Source organism: Ambystoma mexicanum, chromosome 1q (assembly GCF_040938575.1).
Source record: "Ambystoma mexicanum isolate Mex_15411 chromosome 1q, UKY_AmexF1_1, whole genome shotgun sequence".
Taxonomy (NCBI): domain Eukaryota; kingdom Metazoa; phylum Chordata; class Amphibia; order Caudata; family Ambystomatidae; genus Ambystoma; species Ambystoma mexicanum.
The window spans coordinates 41,590,330-41,613,083 of NC_090922.1; the positions used below are offsets into that span (position 1 = coordinate 41,590,330).

Consider the following 22,754-nt stretch of genomic DNA (forward strand, 5'->3'; position numbering starts at 1 on the left):
CACGCAGGTCTAGGAGTGGGCGCTGTTTTTCTTTAATGGAAAAAAGGTGGGAATAGAATCCCTTCCCTCCTTGATTGTGAAGAACTGCCTCTATACTGGCTTTTTGTAGCAATTTGTCCACCTCTAGCTTGAGCTGGACCACGTAGCTTGTATTGCATGCATGTGGAGGTAGGGCTGGAGGCCATGTGACGAACTCGATGATGTGTCTTTCGATTATTATTTGTAGCACCTACTTGTGTGACGTGATCTTTTGCCATTGATGCAGGTGGTGGCTGACCCGCCCTCCTACCGGCGTGCGATGTGGCAGGAGATGGTGCTTCCCATCCACTTTGTTTGACCGACTGGGCCCTTGTCTGGGCCGACCCATACCTGCTTCTCTGTATCGTGTATCTGGAGGACGGCTGGTATCTGTCGGGGAGATTGATCTGTTGACCTGGCCCTTTGCTTTGCGTGGAAAACAGCTTGTTGTTGGAATGAAACATCCTTGATCCGCCGCAAAGGGAATGATAAGTATGCATTTCTTTGTCCTAGTCTCTCAGTGAAGTGATGGCCCTGCCTGTATCAGTGTCCGATTTAATACCCTTCAGGTGATGTTAACCTTTTTGCCAAAGGGGTCTTGGACTTTGAATGGCATATCGAGGCTCTGCGCCTGCACTTCATGCCTGAAGTTGGTCGCCTTCATGCATGCTTAGTAATCCATGGCCAAGGAGCAGAGTTCCTACATAAGAAAATAACCATCTACCTACCGTCAAGACCACTTCGATCAGGCAACGACATTTGCCTAGAACCAAAACCGTACACAAGGAAAAAACTTGGGGGGGTTGTCATTCACCCACCTGGCAGCGAAAACTTGGAACAGCCTCCCAAAAGATATGTGTAGTATGAAGGATCACCTAAAATTCAGAAAACTACTTAAAACTTGGCTATTTGCTTCAGAATCGGAAGGGAACGACTAGGAAAGACAAAGACACCTCTGGAAACAGAACACACTGCAGCAAGCATACATATATGAACAAAGCCAGGGAGGGAGCCCAGAAAAGACCCACCCCAACAATACCCCCATGTTAGACATCACCCTAGGGCAGAGGTCTTCAAATTGTGGGGCGCGAGAGCCCAGCATGAAATGTGTAAAAAAAAAAAAAGAAGAAAACACTTTTTTTTTTGTTTCCTTTTTTTTTTTTTTTTTTTTTTTTTTTTTTAGATTGGAGGAAATGGGCACAGGCAGCTCACATGGTCAGACTGGACCATAAAACTGCCTTAGGCACAAATGAAAAAGTGGGCAGCAGTTGCAAATGGATATTCAGTCCTTTAGTCACTGACTGTTTGAATAGTACCCAAGGGGTGTTTTTTGTTCAAATGTAAACAAATTGTGATATCTAAAGAATGTTTATTCAGCAATAATGGTCAAAACTACTATCTGCATAGTGAATTAACTCCTCAAACTGGCCCACATTGGCCAAAAAAGAGGCCCATTTTGACTGACCTACACTAGCATTTTGCATTTTTGGTACGGTCATCGCCCTATTGCCCTGTACGCCAGTCCAAGTCTGGCGGCTCATCCATCATGGGTGAGGGGGTGTCCACCCACTGGCCCCCTCACCTATTATGGAGGAGTAGAGGAGCCAGCCCAGTGAAACACTGAGCACTCCATCAGCTGCTTTTTCCAGCTAAGGGAGTGCTCCTGAGCTGGCTGAACTGTCAAAGGGAAACACGGTTTGCCTTTGACAGTTCAGTTCCAGAGTTGCACATGATCACTGAGCCCTGCAATGCTGGGGGCGTTTTGCTTCGCCAGCCTTGCATAGCTCATTGGAAATATTGGCTGGGGCACTGCATGTGTATGTATGTGCGAGAGGGTGCTCCTGCGCCTCCTCACACATATGGGCAGAGCAAGCTGGAGCGGGGCATTTTAGCAACCACGCGCAGGTTGCTGCAGAAGGCATGTTTATGGTGATTTATTTTTTATTTAAATATGTGGATGGATGTGTGTATGATTGTGTTATGGGACTGTGGTGCGAGCAGGATGGGTGAGAGCATTGGGATAGTGGTGGGAGCAGGGTGGGGAGAGGCCAGGGTCTGTACTGGGAGTAGGGTGCGTGACGGCGCGCAAAAGTTCATCTGGCAAATTTAGGGGGCCCGGCCTGCCCAAATTTTGCTCAGGGGGGCCCAGGCCAGTAACGTTTGAAGACCACTGCCCTAGGGTCAGGCAATATTGCTTCACCCAATAACTGGCACCCCTGGAGGCCTTAGAGTGCCTGGTCCACGGATGGTGGGGATCCCGCCCTAAGAGCAAACCCTTCAACCATACCCGTCTCCGCCCAAGGTTGGGGGGAGGCCTTCACCACCTCATGCCCACGAACAGTTACAGAGGAAAGTCAACACCATACACAGAATCCAGCAAATTAACCGCTAAAAAAAGCCCAGCACAAAGCAAGGGCAGAGACGTTGAACACAGTACTCCGAAATAAGGAGGTAAGAAAAGCCCCACTGACCAACCCTAAAACCTAAAGTTCCACGTGCAACTCTTAAACACTAAACAAACGCAACCTCTCCTCTGCACAGCAATTTGCATGCACTTCACTACACTGCAACAACAAAACAATCACATCCAAGCTCAGCAAAAGGTGCAAACCGAACTGAAGCTGTCAACTGGACATCACATCTCTCGCTCTACCTCTTCCCGCTATCCCCTACTAACCCATCCCACACTCTTTACTTTAAGATCTGCCAGAGCACCAAGGGACCACTCCAGTGGTGATAGTGCACGCTATAAATGATCTTTAACATTAAAACAAAGTATGCATTCCCGTCGTGTTGGCTTGGCACAAATGAACTCGGACAATATTACTCAAGTAACAAATTGTAATGGCATGAATTGAAGACTGTGTCCTCCGTGACATGTAATCTGATAATTTTAAAGGGAGGTGACGAGTCAGAAAAAAGGAGAGTCTGGTTGATGTGTGGTACAACATAAAATTGGAGTACTAGCATGCAGGGTAGAAAGAGAAGAAAGACTTGACAAATATGAAGGAACCGGGATAAAATAAAGTACGGCAAATGAGTTTACAGAGAGACGACCAGCTGAGAGAATTAATTCAAAGAGAGTAAAAACGAAGAGGGCGGAGAAAGGCATAAGGTAAACAGCAACAAAAGCAACATTATGTTGGAACATGAAGAAAGTTGAGCTTTACTGATCCTCACTTAAACGAAGCAGTAGAAAGTACTCTAGGGCGTGATACACACCAATGTACACTTATTGGAGGCACGCCGTTCTGGTAAAATCTCTCCCTGCTCTCCTGCGCACTTAACTAGTAGCAATAAACCGGCGCCTACCTGACAGGGCTCCTGACAGCGAGTGACGACCTGAGATGACAACTGAGTGGGAACGGATTGCTACCACAGGTCCTGGAATGCTGAAAAATGCGGCGGGTGTTAGTGTCGACTTGTTTCCGAGCTCAACGTTTTAAAACAAGGAAATAAGGGCTTATCCCGAGACTCCAAACAACAGGCAGCCACACCCTTTTCAACAAGCGTCACAAAACACATTGCTCACCCTGCAGTTCTGATGGAGATGTGGCCCTGCCCACCTACACGTGCAAATATAATGATAAGTCAAAGTGGCTGTTGCACAAACAGCATATGCCCGAACACCTGCTTTGTAGCATTGTAGTCTGTGGGATGAGGCATTAACCATACGTGATCTTTTTGGGTTTCTTTAAGCACGGAGAGAAAGATATAAGCTTACAAGGTGACTCCATGACACTGCACCATCATTTATTCATCAATTCTGTTGAGTAAAATAGACTAAATTAAAACTAAAGAAAAGTAAAAGCCCATTATTGCAATAGAGTGTCAGTGATCACACAGAGTCATCTGGTAACATTTCGGAGAGAGAATCCTGATTCTATGGCAAGACAGGAGGCTCCTATTATGCATTTCAATCTTTACTCTGAACCACAGCAGCAAAGAATAAAAAACTTTGCAAAATGAAATTTTTTCAATAAACATAACGTTATAACAATGCAATGGGAAACATCCCAGTCCAACATGGTGGGCAGGTCATGCCCTGGGCGTAGCCAATAGGGAGCGAGCTAGTCCCAATATAGGTCCATTCCTTTAATAACTCCCCCTCTTTCTTTGCTGCTGACCCACAGCTAAGTCACACCTCTGGTTTTCTCTTAGACTGTGTGTTCAAAGTGTTACTTGTATCACTTGGTTTCAGGAAGCAGCGTTTGGGAGAACGCGTTTCTTTTTTCTTGTTACATTGTATATGTTGTGACTTTACTCAAGCAGGCAACGGAGCGTTTGTTTATTTCGCCCGCGTTCGCCTGAGGTGATTTATTCGAGCGTGGCGTTCGCTCGCATTGTTGTTGCACTCTTCGTGACCTTTCCTTGGGGAACGCTGCAGCGTTCTATTTACTCGCGCGCCTGTGGCAAGGCCGCAAGCATTTGCTTTGTTTGTTGCGCGCGTCGACCGGCTCAGAACAGTTACATTCTGACGGACGACGCGTGTAGGCTAGGGAGCTCTGTGGCACACGCGGTAAGCGTGCTGCTAGTGAAGGGCAGGTTTAGCAGTTTGTGCCTGCTCTCCGCCACAAACATTTATATTTTTTTCGTAATATGTTCCATTTCCTCTTATAATTTGGTAATAGTGTTACAGTGTTTTGTATGTTAAAAATTTTGCTTCTTTGCCCTCACACGCTGCTCGCGTGTTTGTCTGTGGGAATTCAGACACTGCCCATGTTCTGCCTTGGTGGCCCTTACCTAAGGTTTGTGGCACACTATTGACTTGAGACCTTACAGCCTGCTCGGCTTGTGTGAGTGCAGCTTGGACCCGGCTGTGTTTAAATAACGGTATATATATATATATATATCTATTTTACCAAAGAAATTGGTGCTGTCATGGACAAAGGAGTGCTTCCCTCCTCTGCAGATGCCAGCACTCAAGTGCGCACTGCCAAAAAAAAGTGAGAAGGTTGTTGAAAACATTGGGGATCAAGCCTGTCATTCCCAGCCTTTAGTGGCACAAGCTATTCAGTCCTCTTTGGACTCCGCTTTAACTGATTTGAATAACACTTTGGCGTCAGCCTTTGACAGATTAATTACCCACATTGCGGATTTTCATCCCTCCCAGGATGCTGTCCCATCTGTGGCGTCCCAGGCACCCAGAAAATGTAAGGTTAAAACTAAACATACCCAGGGACAACTCAGTCCCCTAGTGGCCATATCTCCTATTGCTTCCCCTAAGGGTAATTTAAAGTGTGGGTGGGAAGAATCGCGGCCTATCTCTTCCACCCCCTGGCCGGCCCCCGCGCCTTTAGCGTCGGTGGAGCCCCCTATTGATGTCTCATCCTCTGACAGTGCAGATGATTCTGATTCGCCCCCTAAGAGGCAAAAAAGGAAGGTGACCTCAGTAGCCCCTCAAGGGGGTCCCCTGCTGGATGGTAGTGGTGTACCTTTCTTTGATCCTGCCCTGATACAACACCCCAGGTCTGCTGAGTGGCAACCCTCTGAAGAGGTTTCCTCTTTCCTCAAGTTCTGGATCAGGCGCCCTATGGCCAAGGAGGATCGTAATAAATTACGGGCGGAATGTCCTAGACCGTTGTTCGCCGACAAGGTACCTCTAGCGCCAGAAATAGACCAGTCTATGGCGGCTTTTCTTTCCCAGAAAGGGAAGGACCCCAAGAAGGGGGTCGATAAAGCGTGGCGTTGTTGTCAAGACAGACTGTTGGACATCCTGGGTCCAGTCACGCAGATTTTTGAAATGGCAGAAGAGGCGGCGTCCTCTAATACCCCGATAGATGTTGACGCATTAAGGGGTTGGATCCAACGTACGGTATGCCTGCTCGGCTATGCTAATGCCTCCATATGTAGGGAGAGGAGAAAATCATTATTAATGAGATTGGATTCCAAACTGGCAGACATGTCAGAGAGGGAAGGTGGCCCTGCAGCTCAGGGTAATTTGTTTGGGGATTCTTTCCTGAAAGATTTGTCAGCTTATGTTCACACATTTACAGCGCTGGACAAAGCGCAGGTTAATATAAAAAAGGTTTTTGCCCCAAAGGTTTTTAACAAGGCTGGACGAGGTAGGGCCCGCTCCTCCGGCCGTTTTTCCCAGGGCTCCTCCCGCCCCCGCCAGTTTGCGCCCCGTGGCGCATACCATACCTCCTCTACTCGAGGAGCACATAATCAATTCTACCCGCAACAAAACTCCGGTTGGAGAGGACGTGCCGGCAGGGGAGCCGGAAGATCAAGAGGGCCATCAGGTAATTTCCGAGGTGCTAAAAGTTTTTTCCCTCAAAAGTTTAGGTGGCAGACTAGCCAGGTTCCTTCCACAGTGGGAGGCTCTCACTTCGGATCCTTGGGTGCTACAAACGATTCAGGGTTATCAGATAGAGTTCTATGCCCCTCCTTGCCAGTTGTCCTTTCCCCTTCCTTTGGTGTTCGACGAAGTCAAACAATCCCTTATAGATGGGGAGGTACGGGATCTCATCTCCAAAGGGGCGGTAGTCCCGGCCTCTTACAGGGCCTCTCAGTTCCTGAGTACCATTTTTCTAGTTCCAAAACCGGACCAGGGGTTTCGCCCAGTAATCAACCTGAAAGCTCTCAACTCTTTTGTGGTTTATCACCACTTCAAGATGGAGGGAATTCATTTACTCAGGGATACTCTTCTCCCTGCAGACTGGATGGTCAAATTGGACCTCAAAGACGCTTACCTAGTGGTTCCCGTCTTTCCCCCACATCAGGAGTATCTTCAGTTTCAGTGGGGGGGTCGGGTGTGGCAGTTTGCATCCCTTCCGTTTGGCCTGTCCTCGGCCCCATGGTGTTTCACCAAGCTCATGCGCCCTGTGATGGCTCTTCTCAGATCCAGGGGGATTCGGATCATAGTTTATCTGGACGACATGTTGCTCCTAGCCCAGAATTATCAAACTCTGTGTTCTCATCTGAAATTTACTGTGACCCTCTTACAGGATCTAGGTTTTGTGATAAATGTAAAAAAATCCATATTGAAGCCTACGCAATGTATCCAATTTCTGGGCTTCAATATAGATTCAAAGCTTTGCATCCTTCTTCTCCCAGACAGCAGACTGTCCAAGATAAAGAAGGAAATTCGTCTACTCCTCAGGAGAGGGAGGATCTCCCGCAGGCAGTTGGCCAGAGTTGTAGGGATGTTGTCGGCATCCATTCAGGCTATCTTCCCTGCTCCCCTACATTACAGAGCACTGCAACACTTAAAAGCCAAGCATTTGCGCAAGTGTCTCTCTTACTCCCAAATGGTGGAATTGCCGCCAGAGGCCAGGTTGGAACTTCTGTGGTGGCTCAGGCACATGGAAGCCTGGAATGGCAAGGCAATATTTGGCCCATTGCCGGATGTCGTTCTGGAGTCAGATGCGAGCAGATCGGGTTGGGGAGCCAGATTGGGTCAGGTCTCCACAGGAGGGAAATGGTCGGAGTCAGAGAAACTACTCCATATCAATTGCCTAGAGTTGTTAGCGGGGTCTTTTGCTGTTCGGAGTCTCCTCAAGGATCAGGGGAATTGTGTTCTCCTCCGCATGGACAACATATCTGCGGTGAGGTACATCAATCACCTGGGGGGTACCAGGTCCAAAGTCTTGGCGGATTTGGCGAGAGAGTTTTGGCATTTTTGCCTCGACAGGGATATTCTCTTGAAAGCGGAATACCTCCCAGGGGTCAGCAACGAGGTTGCAGATTGGAACTCCAGGCACCTGCAGGACAGGAGCGATTGGATGCTGAACAGGTCTCTTTTCGTCCGCATAGAGTCCCTCTGGGGTCCTCTGATGATAGACTTGTTTGCCTCCAGACTGAATTGTCAAGTTCCCAGGTTTTACAGTTGGAGACCAGATCCGTTAGCTCTAGCCACCGACGCTTTCCTCCAGGATTGGTCGGGTCAGTTGGGGTATGCCTTTCCTCCCTTTGCAATGATAGCCCGGGTTCTGGTCCAGGTTCGCACTCAGGCGGTGTCTCTGGTTCTGGTTACCCCCTTTTGGCCTTCTCAAGTTTGGTTCCCGGCCCTTCTAGAATTGGCAATCGATATTCTCCGTCTTCTCCCTCGCGATCCCCTGTTGCTAGTGGATCCGGAGGGTCTCCCTCACGAGTTGGTCTTGCAGGGACACCTTGCCCTTATGGCTTGGAAGATTTCAGCTCTTCCTGGTGCTTCAGAGGACTTTCGCAAGACTCTATGGCGGTCATCAGGGACTCCTGGGCGCCCTCTACTAAGGCAGGGTATTCCACAGCATGGAACAGATGGGTTAGCTGGTGTGTGGCTAGGCACCTCAATCCCGTTTCTGCCCCTCCTGTAGAGGTGGTTAATTTTCTTGTAGAATTGTTTAAGGAAGGGAAAGCCTACAGGACTGTTAATGGTTTTCGTTCAGCTATTTCAGCCGGTCACCTTTTGGTTAAAGGGGAACCAGTGGGTAGGCACTATTTAGTGCGAAGGGCCCTCAAATCTATCCGTATTAAGATTCCGCCACAGCCGAAGTATTCAGTTCTTTGGGATGTTAATGTGGTGCTGCAGCTCTTCAGGTCCTGGCCTCTTAATGAAGAACTGTCCCTGCAGCAGTTATTTGCCAAACTTGCTATGTTACTATGTCTGGTGTCTATTAAAAGGGTCTCTGATATCAGAGCTCTTGATGTGGATAATAAGATGTTCACCCCTCAGGGGGTTACTTTCTTTATCTCACGAAGGACTAAATGCATGACTTCATCGATATCCTATCCAGCTTTTCCTGAAGATTGTAAACTATGTGTGGTCAACTGTTTGAAATGTTTTGAGATTATAACTGACGGTTTTAGATCTCCCAATACCTCTCAGCTGCTGATTTCCTACAGGAAACCCCATAAGCCGGTCTCCCCTTCTACTTTGGCCAGATGGATCAAATGGGTTATGCGGGAGGCGGGGGTTGACACATCCTCTTTCGGTCCCCACTCAGTCTGAGGCGCTATGGCCTCTAAAGCAGCCTTTCTGGTGGGTAGTTTGGAACAGATCCTTAAAGCTGCTGACTGGTCAAGGGAATCAACTTTTAAGACATTTTACCATAAGCGTATTGCCCATGTAGCGTTGAATGTAATGCAAGGGCTTTGAACTTGCATAATAGGAGCCTCCTGTCTTGCCATAGAATGTCTAATCCCCCACACTAGCGTGAGATGGGGGTTTAGATTCTATAAAAGACAAGGAGGCGAGTATTATCCCACCCACCCACCCTTACTGGTGTCGGTTGTTGTTTCAGAGGGCAGTTGATGACTTCGATGCAGGAGGAAGTGGGATATTGAGCTCCAGGTTGCAGAAGGTTTCAGCCCCGGCGTCTCCATGGGAGTTTGTTCTTCGTTCTACGTGGAGAAGGTGTTCGGTGGTCGTGTGAGACAGATCAGCGTCAGAAAGAGGGGGAGTTATTAAAGGAATGGACCTATATTGGGACTGGCTCGCTCCCTTTTGGCTACCCCCAGGGCATGACCTGCCCACCATGTTGGACTGGGATGTTTCCCATTGCATTGTTATAACGTTATGTTTATTGAAAAAATTTCGTTTTACAAAGTTTTTTATTCTTTGCTGCTGTGGTTCAGAGTAAAGATTGAAATGCATAATACTCGCCTCCTTGTCTTTTATAGAATCTAAACCCCCATCTCACGCTAGTGTGGGGGATTAGACATTCCATGACATGACAGGAGGCTTCATATTATGGAAAACTATCTTTACTACTGACACATATAGCAGCAAAGAAAACACTTTTACAAAGACAACACAGTTTGAATGCAATGCAAGGGGAGAACCCCAGTCCAACATGGAGGACAGGTCATGCCCTGTAGCCACCCAATGAGCTAAAACCCACCCCCATAAACGTCCTTTACTCTGACAGCAATTCCTCTTTCTTTGCTGCTGACACATACAGAGCTAAGTACATTTCTTGTCACTCTGCTGCTTGGCTGTAGTCATACATATTTATATATATATATATATATTAGCTTCATAAGCATATGCTTATTGTAATGTTACGCGACCGCTTAGTTTGTTTCCTTTCCCCTCAAAGGTTGCGTGTTTATAGTTTGTGTGCTTAGTACGCTGTTTCCAGCGTTCTGCTGACTGAGACCTTCCTGACTTTCCCCACTCTGCCATAGTGAGGTAGGAGGTTGCTCTCCATAGTTGCACGTTTTTTATGCCCAACGGGCAAAGTTGAATTTTTTCCTCCCACCTGCCCTGAGTACGCTTGTTTTCACCTTCCCCCTCCTCCTCTCTTGTAACCGCTCACCGTGGCACGCATGTGGGGGGTTTGACAGGCCTGTCAGCGCTCTCTGCGCTGAGCGCCTGCTCGCCGCTAACCTCACCCTAGCAGCGCTTGGAGCGGGTTTCTATGGAGATCATTTCCTCAGCCTGTCTCGGTTCGCGCTGACTCCACGGAGCTGCGCTTGTAAACCGACTTATTTTTATAAGGAATACTTGCCTGCTTGGCGAATTTAAGTGAGTGAGGGAGTAAGGATAGAATTGTCAGTTATGATGCACATATAAAGCACAGTGAACGTGTGGAGGAAGATTGATTATATGATTGTAAATATTACGTAGCGTTTCGTTCAGGAGCACGTACAAGTATAAGATCGATACCGGTTTGAAATATAGGTTTACTGAGGCGATAGACTTCAAGTCAGGTAAGGTATAGGAGCTTGGTCCGTGAGGCCAGCGGCCCCGTGTCACAATTTCGGCACTTCAGGGGTGCGGCCAGCCTCGCGGACAGGATACCGGAGCGCGTATTGCGCTCATGAAGCCTAGCACCCACCCTTGGGTAGGCGGAGCTAGCGCCCGCGAGCAGCGAGCACGACGGCACATCAGTGCAGTATCACAGCGGTAGCCCCCGCCCTCGGCGGTGCGGAGCAGCCGCTCGCATAGAGCAGCGCACTGCGTGGCTTCGCTCTAGCCCCCATCGGCGGGTGGGAGGAGCTTAAGCACGGCTAGCCTGCGTTTTCTCTGTAGACGTAGCTATTAAGCGACGTTTTGGACAGGAGTCCGCATCACTGAGAACGCTCGTACGAGCTTGATAAGTTAAATTACATCACAAAGACAAGCGGTCTTACAATCGCGAGCGCGCCTGTGCCATCAGCTTGGCTCTGACAGCTGAGGAGGAAGCAGCCTGGCTGCGTGAGCAAGAGGACTCAAGGGAATCATTCCCCACACTTTCGAAAAGGCAGTAGATGGGCGCACCACAAGCGAGTACACTAGCAGCAGCCTAGAGTCAAGAAACAGACGGTCAGTGCAGCCACTGAAAGTCCAAAAAAACATTTTTTTTTAAAAAGAAGAAAAGAATATTAATAACATCACAAGGGAGCAGTGGGCGTGCTAAGACACCTGATCCAGGTATTGTGGCACACAGCACAGCAGAGAACATGTCAGAGTTTGAGTGGAGTGAGGAAGATCAAACGCAGGACCTCGCTACCAGCTTTAAGCACGTGCTGGGAAGCTCCCTTATTGATGCAGTGGCAGAAGTGGTCAGACCCCTGCAAGAGAGACTGGAGACACTGGAAGCCATGCTCTCCCAACTCAATAGCACTAAAGACCTTAAGCGCACGTCCACAGAACCCTCTAAAGAGGGGCATAAGGGGAGTAAGATAGCCCTCAAGAGGAAAGCCTCTGACGACCCCTGGGGCTCAGTAGACGGGGCAGAAGAAAAGGCCCCAGAGGTACCTGACGCTTTCGCGAAGCTTAAAGAAGCTTACCTTCTGCGTCAGGTGGTGCCAGACCTCATGACCCCCTCTCCAGGGGAAGACAATACCGGAGAACACCCAGGCTCGGAAGAGGAGCAAGAATAAGATCAGGTCTCGCAGGGTGAGGAAGAGGCCGCGGAAGACGACTGGGCAAGACCCAGTGGGGGGAAGAGAGCACGGAAGGAGAAACACCTCCTAGAGGAGGATATGTTTGACCCGGATAGTTTCCGAAATCCGAGATCTACTGAATGGCAACCATCCCCTCGAGTGGCGCAGTATATGACCATGAGACTGCGCAAACCGCTAGATAAGGAAGTGAGACAGCGGCTAAGAGCTGAGTGCCCGCGACCAGACCTGCCGGGAAAGGTGGCGGAGATGCCCGAGCTCGATCCGAAAATGTTGACCTTTGTGTCAAAGACGAGTAAAGACCCCCGCAAGGGTATTGATAGGTCCTGGAGAAGCTGCCAGGAGAAGGTGCTGGACCTGGCAGGGCCCTTCGCTAAGATTATGGACCTCACATAGAGGGCAAAGGACACCGGGGAAGAAGTAGACCCTGATCCTCTCGCCGGCTGGGCTCAGAGAGCAGTCTGCCTCCTCGGAAATGCAAATTGTGCCATCGCTTCAGAAAGGAGGAGAGGACTCTTGCTGAAAGTAGACTCTAAGCTTAGTGATTTGGCATCATATGAAGCAGGAGAAGGAGCCCAAGGCCTCCTATTCGGAGAGACCTTTGGGAAGGAGATGGGGCGGTTCGTCGGAACGTACGCTTCACTGGAGAAGGCACAAGCATCTATCTGCAAAAATTTTCCAAGTAGAGTTTTTGGAGGGACCGGCCGCTTCACGGGTTGCGCAGCCGGTCGCAATCAGGGAGGAAGAAGACCCCAGAACCCCAGGGCACAATACTGGGAAAACAAAAGCCAAGACACATTCTTCCCGTCCAGAGGGAGATTCCCAAGAGGCCGCAGGTCCCGAGGAACAGGACGAGGTCAAGGATTTACACCAGGTGAGAGCAAGTCAGTACCCTCTGGTAGGGGGGGAGGACCTGCATGTTTTTAGAGAATTGGCACGTGCTTTCAAGCGATTCCTGGATATTGCAGACCATCAGAGGTTTGCAGCTAGATTTCATAGAACCCCCAGTCCAGATATGCAGACCTCAGAGTCAGAGGTTAGCGCAAGCGGAACAAGCATGTCTAGAGCAGCGAGCCCACAAGAAAGCGATAGAAAGATGCATATCGAACCCGAGGTTTGTGAGCAACATGTTCCTGGTGCACAGGAAAGAGAAGGTACGTCCAGTTGTAAATCTCAGAGAGCTGAACGGATGGATCATGTATCGTCATTTCAAGATGGAAGGCATCCATCAGCTCAGAGACTCCCTGAGAGAGGGAGACTGGTTGACACGTCTAGATTTGAAGGACGCATACCTTACGGAACTGGAGTGGTGGTTTAAGAATATGGACGTCTGGAATGGGTGAGCCATATTCAGAGACAAGTCGGATCTGATCATAGAATCGGACGCCAGCCGGAAAGGCTGGGGGGCCAGATGTGGAACACTACAGACCGGAGGCAAGTGGAGCGAAGAGGAGCTTCGTCTTCACATAAACTGCCTGGGGCTCCTAGCAGGATCGGTCGCGATCAAGGCATTCACAAGGGACAGAGTAAAATCCTGCATCCTGCTGAAGATGGACAACATATCAGCAGTGCAGTACATCAACCACCTGGGCGGTACAAGGTCCAAGATGCTAGCAGAGCTGGCAAAAGACTTGTGGCAGTTCTGCCTGCGATAAGAGACATCAGTGACAGCAGAGTATCTGCCGGGTACACTGAACGTAGTAGCAGATTGGAACTTGCGTTATCTGACAGACTCCAGCGACTGGAGACTGGATCCAGCAGTGTTTCAGAAGCTGAACACGAGATGGGGACCATTACTCATGAACCTCTTTGCCTCGCGGCTCAATTCTCAGACGAGCCTCTACTTCAGCTGGAGACTAGATCCGAGAGCGCAGGGCACCAACGCTTTTCTGCAGGAGTGGACAGGAGGCCCTCACTACGCTTTTCCTCCCTTCGTGATGTTGAGCAGAGTTCTAGAGAAATGCCGGAGGGAGAAGGCGGAGCTGGTGCTAGTAGTGCCGTTGTGGAAATCTCAGGTATGGTTTCCAACGCTAATGGAATTAGTGGCGGACATACCCAGAGTGCTACCCGAAGGAGAGCGGCTGCTCACGGACCCAGCTGGGTCATATCAACCTCTGAGAGTGAGAGGGACACTCCTGCTAGTCGCGTGCAGGATATCAGGAGACGCTGGGCACTGCCAGGAATTTCGACGCAGGCTGCAGAACTTATTGCTGAATCCTGTGCTCCATCCACTAGGAGGAGCTATGACGCAGCTTGGGCAAAATGGACAAGCTGGTGTAAGAACAGAAGTGTTCATCCCATTTCAGCACCTGTACTGGAGATACTGAATTTTTTAGCAAACTTGTTACAGAACGGAAGAGCTTTCTGTACGATAGGGGTGTACAGATCAGCAATTTCAGCAGGTCACCTGCCGATAGAAGGCGCCCCAGCATGGGAACAACCTGCAGTAGTGAGACTCATCAGAGGTGCGAGATTCAAGGTGCCACCAGAGCCCAGGTATAACACAACGTGGGACGTGGCTGTAGTATCACGTTTCCTATCAGATTGGCCAACAGACAAGTACCTCTCCCTCAAGCAGCTATCCGGAAAGCTAGCTATGTTATTATGTCTGATTTCCTGTAAACGAGTGTCAGACGTTAGAGCTCTGAAGATTAACAGGCGGTCCTTTGGACCAGAGGGAGTGACATTCTCAATAGTCAGGAGAACCAAAACAGGGACTACTACGGTCCATTACCCCTATTTCCCGGATAATACTAAATGGCGCGTGGCACGATGCATTAAGGAGTACGAATATAGGACTGCGAAGAATAGAGCAGTGGACACCACACAGCTACTAATAGCGCGTAGGTAGCCTTTTCACGCAGTTGCTACAGCGACCATCGCGAGATGGGTTAAGGAAATTATGCAAGCAGCAGGTGTGATGTGAGCATGTATGGGGCTCATTCAGTGAGAGGAGCAATGGCCTCGAGGGCCGTGAGAGCAGGAGTATCATTAAGTGAGATCATGCTAGCAGCAGATTGGTCGAGTGATCATACATTTAAAGAGTTTTATTTTAAACCTACTTTTAAACCTACAGAGAGTCTTAGAGGAAAGGTGTTGGGAAAGCTTTGCACAAGCATAATGCTCGCTCCAGTCTTGTCATAGAATGAAGATTACCCCTGCTAGCTGCGCATGGAGTATTAATTCTATTAAAGACTAGGAGGCGAGCATTAAATTCCCTCCCGAGTATTTTACTGTCTAAAATTGTATTGCATGCATGCTAGAAAGTACTCTACATAGACACCACCCTAAAATCTCCTATTGTATTGTCTCCTAGGGTAAGATCAGAAGAATAACTGAAGACTGAGCAATTGCAGAGTACTTCAGGAGCCCGGATGTTCACGGGCAGTTGAGTTACCAAGTTCAAGGGAGACTTTGCACCGTTAGCGAGGATCAGTTATGGAAGTTGAGTAGTTGACAGAGCGAGTAAAAGCAGAGGAGGAGTCCAAGCACAGGCAGTGGGTTGTGACTGGCTGAGAGGGCATGGACTACAGAGACTCATGGATTTTGTAGTTTTTAAAAGGAAAGCGTTCTATTGAACACTTGCAAAGTTTTATATAAGTTTATTGAACTGCTGCAGAGTAGTAAATAAATGAAGTTGAAGCATAATGCTCGCCTCCTAGTCTTTAATAGAATTCATACTCCCTGCGCAGCTAGCAGGGGTAATCTTCATTATTACAGACACGTTTGGTCTATTATTACCCTGCTTGATTTCAGGCTCAGCCTGTGTTAAGGAATGCGTCTCGTGGGCGCTGAGTACCTGAGCTACCAGTTGATGGTCGCGGTGAAGCAGCCAGGCTGTCCCACTGAAGATCACTGAGTGTGTAACGCAAGGAACCGGCTCAACACCCACCATTGAGTCAACAGTGTCAGAGGTGAACCAGCTCCCAACGTCACGGTTGCGCACTTCCCTGATTTACGTGACATCAGGACAGTGCAAGCACTGACAGGGAAGGCGGGTCTTGACCGACGGGAAGATCCACAACAGGATTCAGCAGCAAAGGCTCCAGGAAGTTTATGCAGGCTGAAGCAGCAGACTGATGAAGAGAACTGGAGCAGTAGGCAGGCGCAGTAGGCAGGTTGAGGAGGCAGAGTTCCCCTGAAGAGGCAGGAGGACAGGCACAGAACCAAACAGGGGCAATGGAACTAGAGAAAGACAGGGACTCAGGGAACACCCAAAAGGAGACAAGAACTGGGGTTCAGGAGGAGGGCAAGGAAAAGGTCTGAACCCAGGGAGAACCAGATGGCCAGGAAGGAGGCTGACCCAAACCCCTCAGGGAGAGACACCAGGGAAAACCAGGGGCGGAAGGCAAGGAAAACAAGGCTGGATGCAGGCAAGGTACAACTCAGAGAGCAGCACAGTCGAGGACGCGATCAGGGAACAAACCGCGTTGAGACACGGTTTGTTCAAGGAAACTGGCCCTTATATAGGGCAAGCAGCACCCGGGAGGCTTGGAACGCAAGCTGTGCTGTCCCCGGGTGCTGACGCGCCCAAAGCAAGGCTTGGGAATCAAGCCTGCGGCTTCCCGAGCGCTCCGTGGACGGCGAATGCGCGGACGGTGAAACATGGCCTCCCGCGCATGCGCAAGCCCACGTGAACAAGAAATCCGGAAGCAGCAGTAGCCGCAGAAGACTGCGGTCCCCCCAACCTGAAACAGTGGTAAACGCCAGGACAGGGCGCGCCGGGACCGGCAGGTGCACCCCGCACCCTAGGTAAGTGGCATGACACTATGTCGCCTCCCAAAAAGGCCCTTGGCCCCAGGTTTCCAAGGAAAGCGGAGATAGAAATCGCAGACCAGACGGGGAGCGTGCACATAACTGTGCGCTTCCCAAGTGCGATCACAGGCAGGGTATCCCTTCCAGTCCACAAAGTACTGGAGTACCCCCCGTCGAATGCACGAATCACAAATCTCCTGCACTTCAAATTCGGGCACTCCCTGGACATAAACAGAGGCAGGACGGGAAAAAGAACGCCTGTAAGTGTCAATCACGTATGGTTTCAGAAGGGAGACGTGGAAGACAGGTTGAACCCGCCAGGACTGAGGTAACTGTAAGCAAAATGCTACTGAAGACAAGCGCTTAGTGATCTTAAATGGACCAAAGTAATGAGGAGCCAGTTTGATAGGTAGGTTAGGCACTGGCAAATTCTTAGAGGACAACCATACAAGATCCCCCACCCGGAAAACTGGTTCTGGGGTTCGCCCTTTATCAGCCTGTTTTTTTATGCGCTCCTGTGCCTCTGCAAGGGTACTGCGTACCAAGGAGTGTTATTTCTGGATGGCGACGACCAGACGATCAGCAGATGGGACAGCACTGTGTAGGACAGGACGAAAAGGCACCAGTTTAGGATGTTGACTGGATGAGCTGTAAAACGGACTGAGTCCGGTAGCGGAATGAACCGTTATGTTATAGGATGCTTCAGCAAGGACCATATGCATTCTCCAGTTGGTCTGAGTGGTATTAGCAAAGCACCGAAGGTAATGTTCCAAAGTTTGGTTAGTTCTTTCCGTCTGGCCGTTAGTGTGTGGATGATAACCCGAATTTAAGGCTCTGTGGATGCCGAGATGACTACACAGCTGACGCCAGAAGGAAGACAGGAACTTGGATGAGGGAAGCTCAACAATGAAATCGGTGGCAATGGTGTGCCATGGGTAAGGAGGTATTTCTGTGGGACGCAGCAACCCCAGTGGTCTCTTCCTTGGTCTCTTAGTCTGGGCACACACAGGACAGCTGTCAACGTACCACTTTACGTCGTTGGCCCAACCTGGCCACCAGAATTGCCTGGATACTAGTTCTTGGGTGGCCTTTACGCCACGATGACCACCAATGCGGGAATCATGGAACCCATGGAGTGCAAGAGTCCGAAGAGAGACGATGGGAATGTATAACCTGTTCCGATAAAAAAGCAACCCATGGTGTTCAGTGATCTGTGGCTGTTTCAGGAGGCTTGCCCGAGCTGGATCTGTTATGGTGTGCTGTAAGATCGTCTGAAGATGAGGTGAAAGTGTGAGTAGAAAATGCTTCAGAGAGATCAGTGGCGTGTCCCTACAGTCGCTCCTAATGTCTCCTTCCAATGAACGGGATAAGGCATCGGCTTTCAACTTCTGTGCACTGGAAATGTAAGTTATATGGAAATCATAGTGAAGAAGAAGAAGGCCAACCGGGCTTGGCGAGAGGTACGACACTGAAGAGATAGCAGATACTGTAAATTGTGATGGTCAGAACGAACTTCCACAGAATGCCATCCCCCAAGGAGATGGTGCCTCCATTCTTCGAATGCTGCTTTTATGGCCAACACCTCCTTTTCAATAACGGCATAATTCTGTTCACTAGGAGTGAGTTTGCGGGAGAAATAAGCCACAGGATGTTCCATGCCGGATCCAGGCTCCTTCTGCAGGAGAACGGCACCAACAGTGAAGTCGGAAGCGTCTGCCTCAACGATATATGGCATCTCGTCATTGGGATGACGCAGAATGGGCGCAGTGCTGAAGGCTTTTTTCAAGATGTCAAAGGCCATGGCAGCCTGTAAGTCCCAAAGAAAAGGTACTTTGATACTGGTTAGTCGAGTCAAAGGAACCGTGAGTTGTGAAAAATGGGGTATGCACTGCTGATAAAAATTGGCAAAATCCAAAAAACGTTGTAGGGACTTAAGATCAAGAGGCTGGTTCCAGTCCGGAATGGCTTGCACCTTAGCGGGATCCATGAAGATGCCTGAGCCGCTGATCACATAGCCCAAAAACTCCATGCTTTCCTGATGAAAGGAGAACTTCTCTGCTTTAGCGTATAGTTGGTTCTGGGACAACCGTCGAAGCACCTCTCGGACGTGTCCCACATGTTGTTCCTGGGTAACAGAGAAGATGAGGATATCATCAAGGTACACCCAAACCGAGATGCCAATCAGGTCACCAAAGATGTAGTCCATAAAGCACTGGAAGACGGCCGGGGCATTACATAAACCGAATGTCATTACCCAATATTCGTAATGCCCAAATGGAGTCTTGAAGGCCGTCTTCCATTCATCACCCTCCTTTATCCGGATCAGATGGTAGGCACCACGAAGATCCAATTTGGTGAAGATTTGAGCTGTTTGAAGTGATTCCATGATATTCCGGATCAATGGCAGTGGGTACTGGTCCTTTCGTGTGATGTCATTCAATTGGCGGTAGTCGATGCAGGGGCGTAAGGTACCTTCCTTCTTCTTTACAAAAAATAGAGGAAAACCCGCAGGGTGGAGGCAGACGCTTCCGACTTCACTGTTGGTGCCGTTCTCCTGCAGAAGGAGCCTGGATCCGGCATGGAACATCCTGTGACTTATTTCTCCCCGCAGGGGATTTTGAAGGTGCGATGTATCCCTTCTTAATGCAATCAGCCAGATATTCCTGTAAGACCTGTTTCTTGGTTAGGGACTAGGCGTACACCTTCCCGTGAGGTATGACCGAACCTGGTACTAAATCAATGGAGCAATCGAATGTCCTGAGAGGTGGTAGAGGTATATCCCCTGGCTCGGAAAACACAGTCTGAAAATCGGCTTACACCTGAGGGATTGGTGACAATGAACAAAGACCAGGTGGGCCATTGCTCCATGCAAGAGGTGTGGAAGTGATGGTGTTCTGGGCATGCCAGGCAAACAACAATTCCGGAGGCAATGGGCGGAGGCAAAAACCAAGGGGCGTGCCTCCCAATCAATGGTAGGGTTGTGGTGCAGAAGCCACGGTAAACCCAAAGCCACTAAATATGTGGGTGATTTGATGACGTCCAGAGCGATTCTTTCCCCATGTTCATTGATCTGGATAAGCAAACCCATGGTATGTTGACATATTGGGCCCTAGGATAAAGGAGTCCCATCAATCACCTCCACGGGCAGAACACTCATCCGGGAAAACAAAGGTATACCATGGCGTGCTGCGAAGGCTTCATCGATGTAGTTTCCAGAGGCTCTGCAATCCAATAAGCCAAGGACGTCCACCGTTTTGTCTAGCCATGTCAGCTTGATCTTCAAAACTAACAAGACAGCCGGTTGCATGGGCTGGAGCAGGGAGCTGGAGCCGGAAAGGACTGAAAGCAATGGGGGACCTGTCATTGCCTTTCCTATAGACGACAGGCCCTCTAGTTTTCCGACTTCCTCTGAGGGCATAAAGGACAGGTACCCAAGTAATGCCCGGCGGCCCCACAGTACAAACATAATCTCAGACTTCTTCTGCGCTTCCTTTCTGCTTCAGATAACGGACCCCTCACCGCACCCAACTGCATGGGTTCTGTGCCGGAATCTGAAGACCCAAGAGTCCCGGTTGGAGTGTTTGCTGGTCGAGAGAACATCCTCTCAGCTCGACGTCTCTCTCCTCTTCGTTCTGCCAGTGTGTGGTCTATCCACAAAACCTGTTCCATGAGTTGCTGGAGGATGTCGGGCTCTGGAATGTGTAGTGACTCGTCCTTGTACTCCTCTCTCAACCCCTGACGAAACAGAGTATTTTGGTTTACTTCAGGCCACTGGGAATCGGTGGCCATGTGTCGGAAGCGACTAATGTAGGCTTTGATGTCAGTGGTTCCTTGCTTGAAGTCCATCAATTGGTTTTGTGCCGCTGAAGCCAGATTTGGTGATTGAAAAACCTCTAGGATCTCTTTTTCGAAGGCTGCAAAATCGTTGAGAATGGGGCTATTGGTAGACACCAATGGGGCTGCCCAAGCAAGTGCGTTCCCGGTCAAGTTACCCAGAATATACCCAATCTTGGCCTTGTCTGAATTGAAATAGGAGGACCTGAAGAGGAAATGTATTCTGCAATGGTTCCAAACTCGTCCACAAGTCTCGAATCTCCATCAAACTTGATAGGTGCGGCATGAGCCATTCGGCCTGAGATGTGGCCCCGGTACCTTGTCCCACCATATGTCTTAGGTCTATGTTTTCTTGACAGAGCGTGGTCATCTCGGCTTGAAGAGCCCGCATTTCCTCCCGAAGTTCCAGGGCTTCATCCATCTCGGAGTCAGAAGGCAGGCGTCTCAATCTGTTAAGGAATGCGTCTCGTGGGCGCTGAGTACCTGAACTACCAGTTGATGGTCGCGGTGAAGCAGCCAGGCTGTCCCACTGATGATCGCTGAGTGTGTAACGCGAGGAACCGGCTCAACACCCACCCTTGAGTCAACAGGGTCAGAGGTGAACCAGCTCCCAACTTCACGGTTGCGCACTTCTCAGATTTACGTGATGTCAGGACAGTGCAAGCACTGACAGGGAAGGCGGGTCTTGACCAACGGGAAGATCCACAACAGGATTCAGCAGCAAAGGCTCCAGGAAGTTTATGCAGGCTGAAGCAGCATACAGATGAAGAGAACTGGAGCAGTAGGCAGGCGCAGTAGGCAGGTGGAGGAGGCAGAGTTCCCCCTGAAGAGGCAGAAGGACAGGCACAGAACCGAACAGGGGCAATGGAACTAGAGAAAGACAGGGACTCAGGGAACACCCAAAAGGAGACAAGAACTGGTGGTCAGGAAGAGGGCAAGGAAAAGGTCTGAACCCAGGGAGAACCAGATGGCCAGGAAGGAGGCTGACCCAAACCCTTCAGAGAGAGACACACCGGGGAAAACCAGGGGCGGAAGGCAAGGAAAACAAGGCTGGATGCAGGCAAGGTGCAACACAGAAAGCAGCGCAGGCGAGGATGTGATCAGGGAACAAACCGCAGTTTGTTCAAGGAAACTGGCCCTTATATAGGGCAAGCAGCACCCGGGAGGCTTGGGAAGCAAGCCTGCAGCTTCCCGAGCGCTCCGTGGACGGCGCATGCACAGAGGGCGAAACATGGCCTTCCGTGCATGCGCAAGCCCACGCGAACGAGAAACCCGGAAGCAGCAGGAGCCACAGAAGACTGCGGTCCCCCCAACCTGAATCGGGGGTAAATACACCAGGACGAGGCGCGCCGGGACTGGAAGGCGCTCCCCGCACCCCAGGTAAGTGGCATGACAGCCTGGTATGATGAAGGATAATTATTAAATGTGAATTAAGGATTTGGCTTCGGGAGAGTGTATTGCACTCAAGGTCAATAGTTCCAATTCAAAGACATTTCAAAACAATGTTTCAATAGTCCAAAACCATATACATAATAAGGTTGTTTTATTGTCCAAAAGGCGCAACAGCCGACACGTGTTTCGACCCCCGGTCGTTTTCAAGGCCTTGCAAAAATGGCTGTTTTCCATCCCAGCCTTGACCAGGGTGCCTCTTTAGCCCCTAGGAAGTGTTCAAGGAAGTTGAAGCATTTAGTAGGACAACTCAGTCCTGGGTTTAGGTCTCCCTCCCCTGCTGGTTTCCCTGTTAGAGTCCGAAAACATAATATCAGAGGAGATCTCTTTCAGCCGGCTACTTCGGCTCAAGCCATTTACAATCCTGTGTCCTCTCCAGAGACTTTAGAGGGTTGTGATTCCCCCCTAAGAGGTATAGGAAGAGGGGTACCCCTGTGGTTGTACCCCAGGAATCTAAACGGCTATTGTTAGATGGTAACGGGTGTCCATTTTTGACCCATCTCGCATCCAACGTCCGAGATTTGCGGATTGGTGTCCTTCCGAGATGGTTTCTGCATTTATTCACCATTGGGTACGGAGATCGCTTCTGGAAGATGATAGGAACAGATTACGTTTAGAATGCCCAAGACCTGTTATTCCAGATATGGTAGCCTGTACCCCTTATAGTGATTGTTCCGTTTTATCCTTTTTCTCTCAGAAGGGTGAAAACCCCACGAGAGGGATTGATAAGGTTCTTCGCAATTGTCAAGATAAATTACTAGACATGTTAGGACCTTTGGCTCTAATATTGGAGTTGGCGGAAGACGCTGCTCTCACCATTCCCCAGTGGATGTCCAGGCACTGAGAGGTTGGGTGCAGAGGTCAATATGCCTGCTCGGCATCGT

At 49.6% G+C, this 22,754-nt stretch overlaps 1 protein-coding gene across 4 annotated transcripts in view; it reads right to left on the reverse strand.

Moving 5' to 3' along the window:
* LOC138523933 (IST1 homolog) overlaps nt 1-3,513 on the reverse strand; it is a 433,705-nt gene extending 430,192 nt beyond the window's left edge. For 2 of the 4 annotated variants that reach the window (XM_069635476.1, XM_069635475.1), the window contains exon 1: nt 3,331-3,513. The gene's annotated coding sequence lies outside the window, so the exon portion shown is untranslated. The remainder of the gene's footprint in view (nt 1-3,330) is intronic. The other 2 variants (XM_069635472.1, XM_069635473.1) reach the window with 1 other exon arrangement.
* Nucleotides 3,514-22,754: the final 19,241 nt, after the last annotated feature.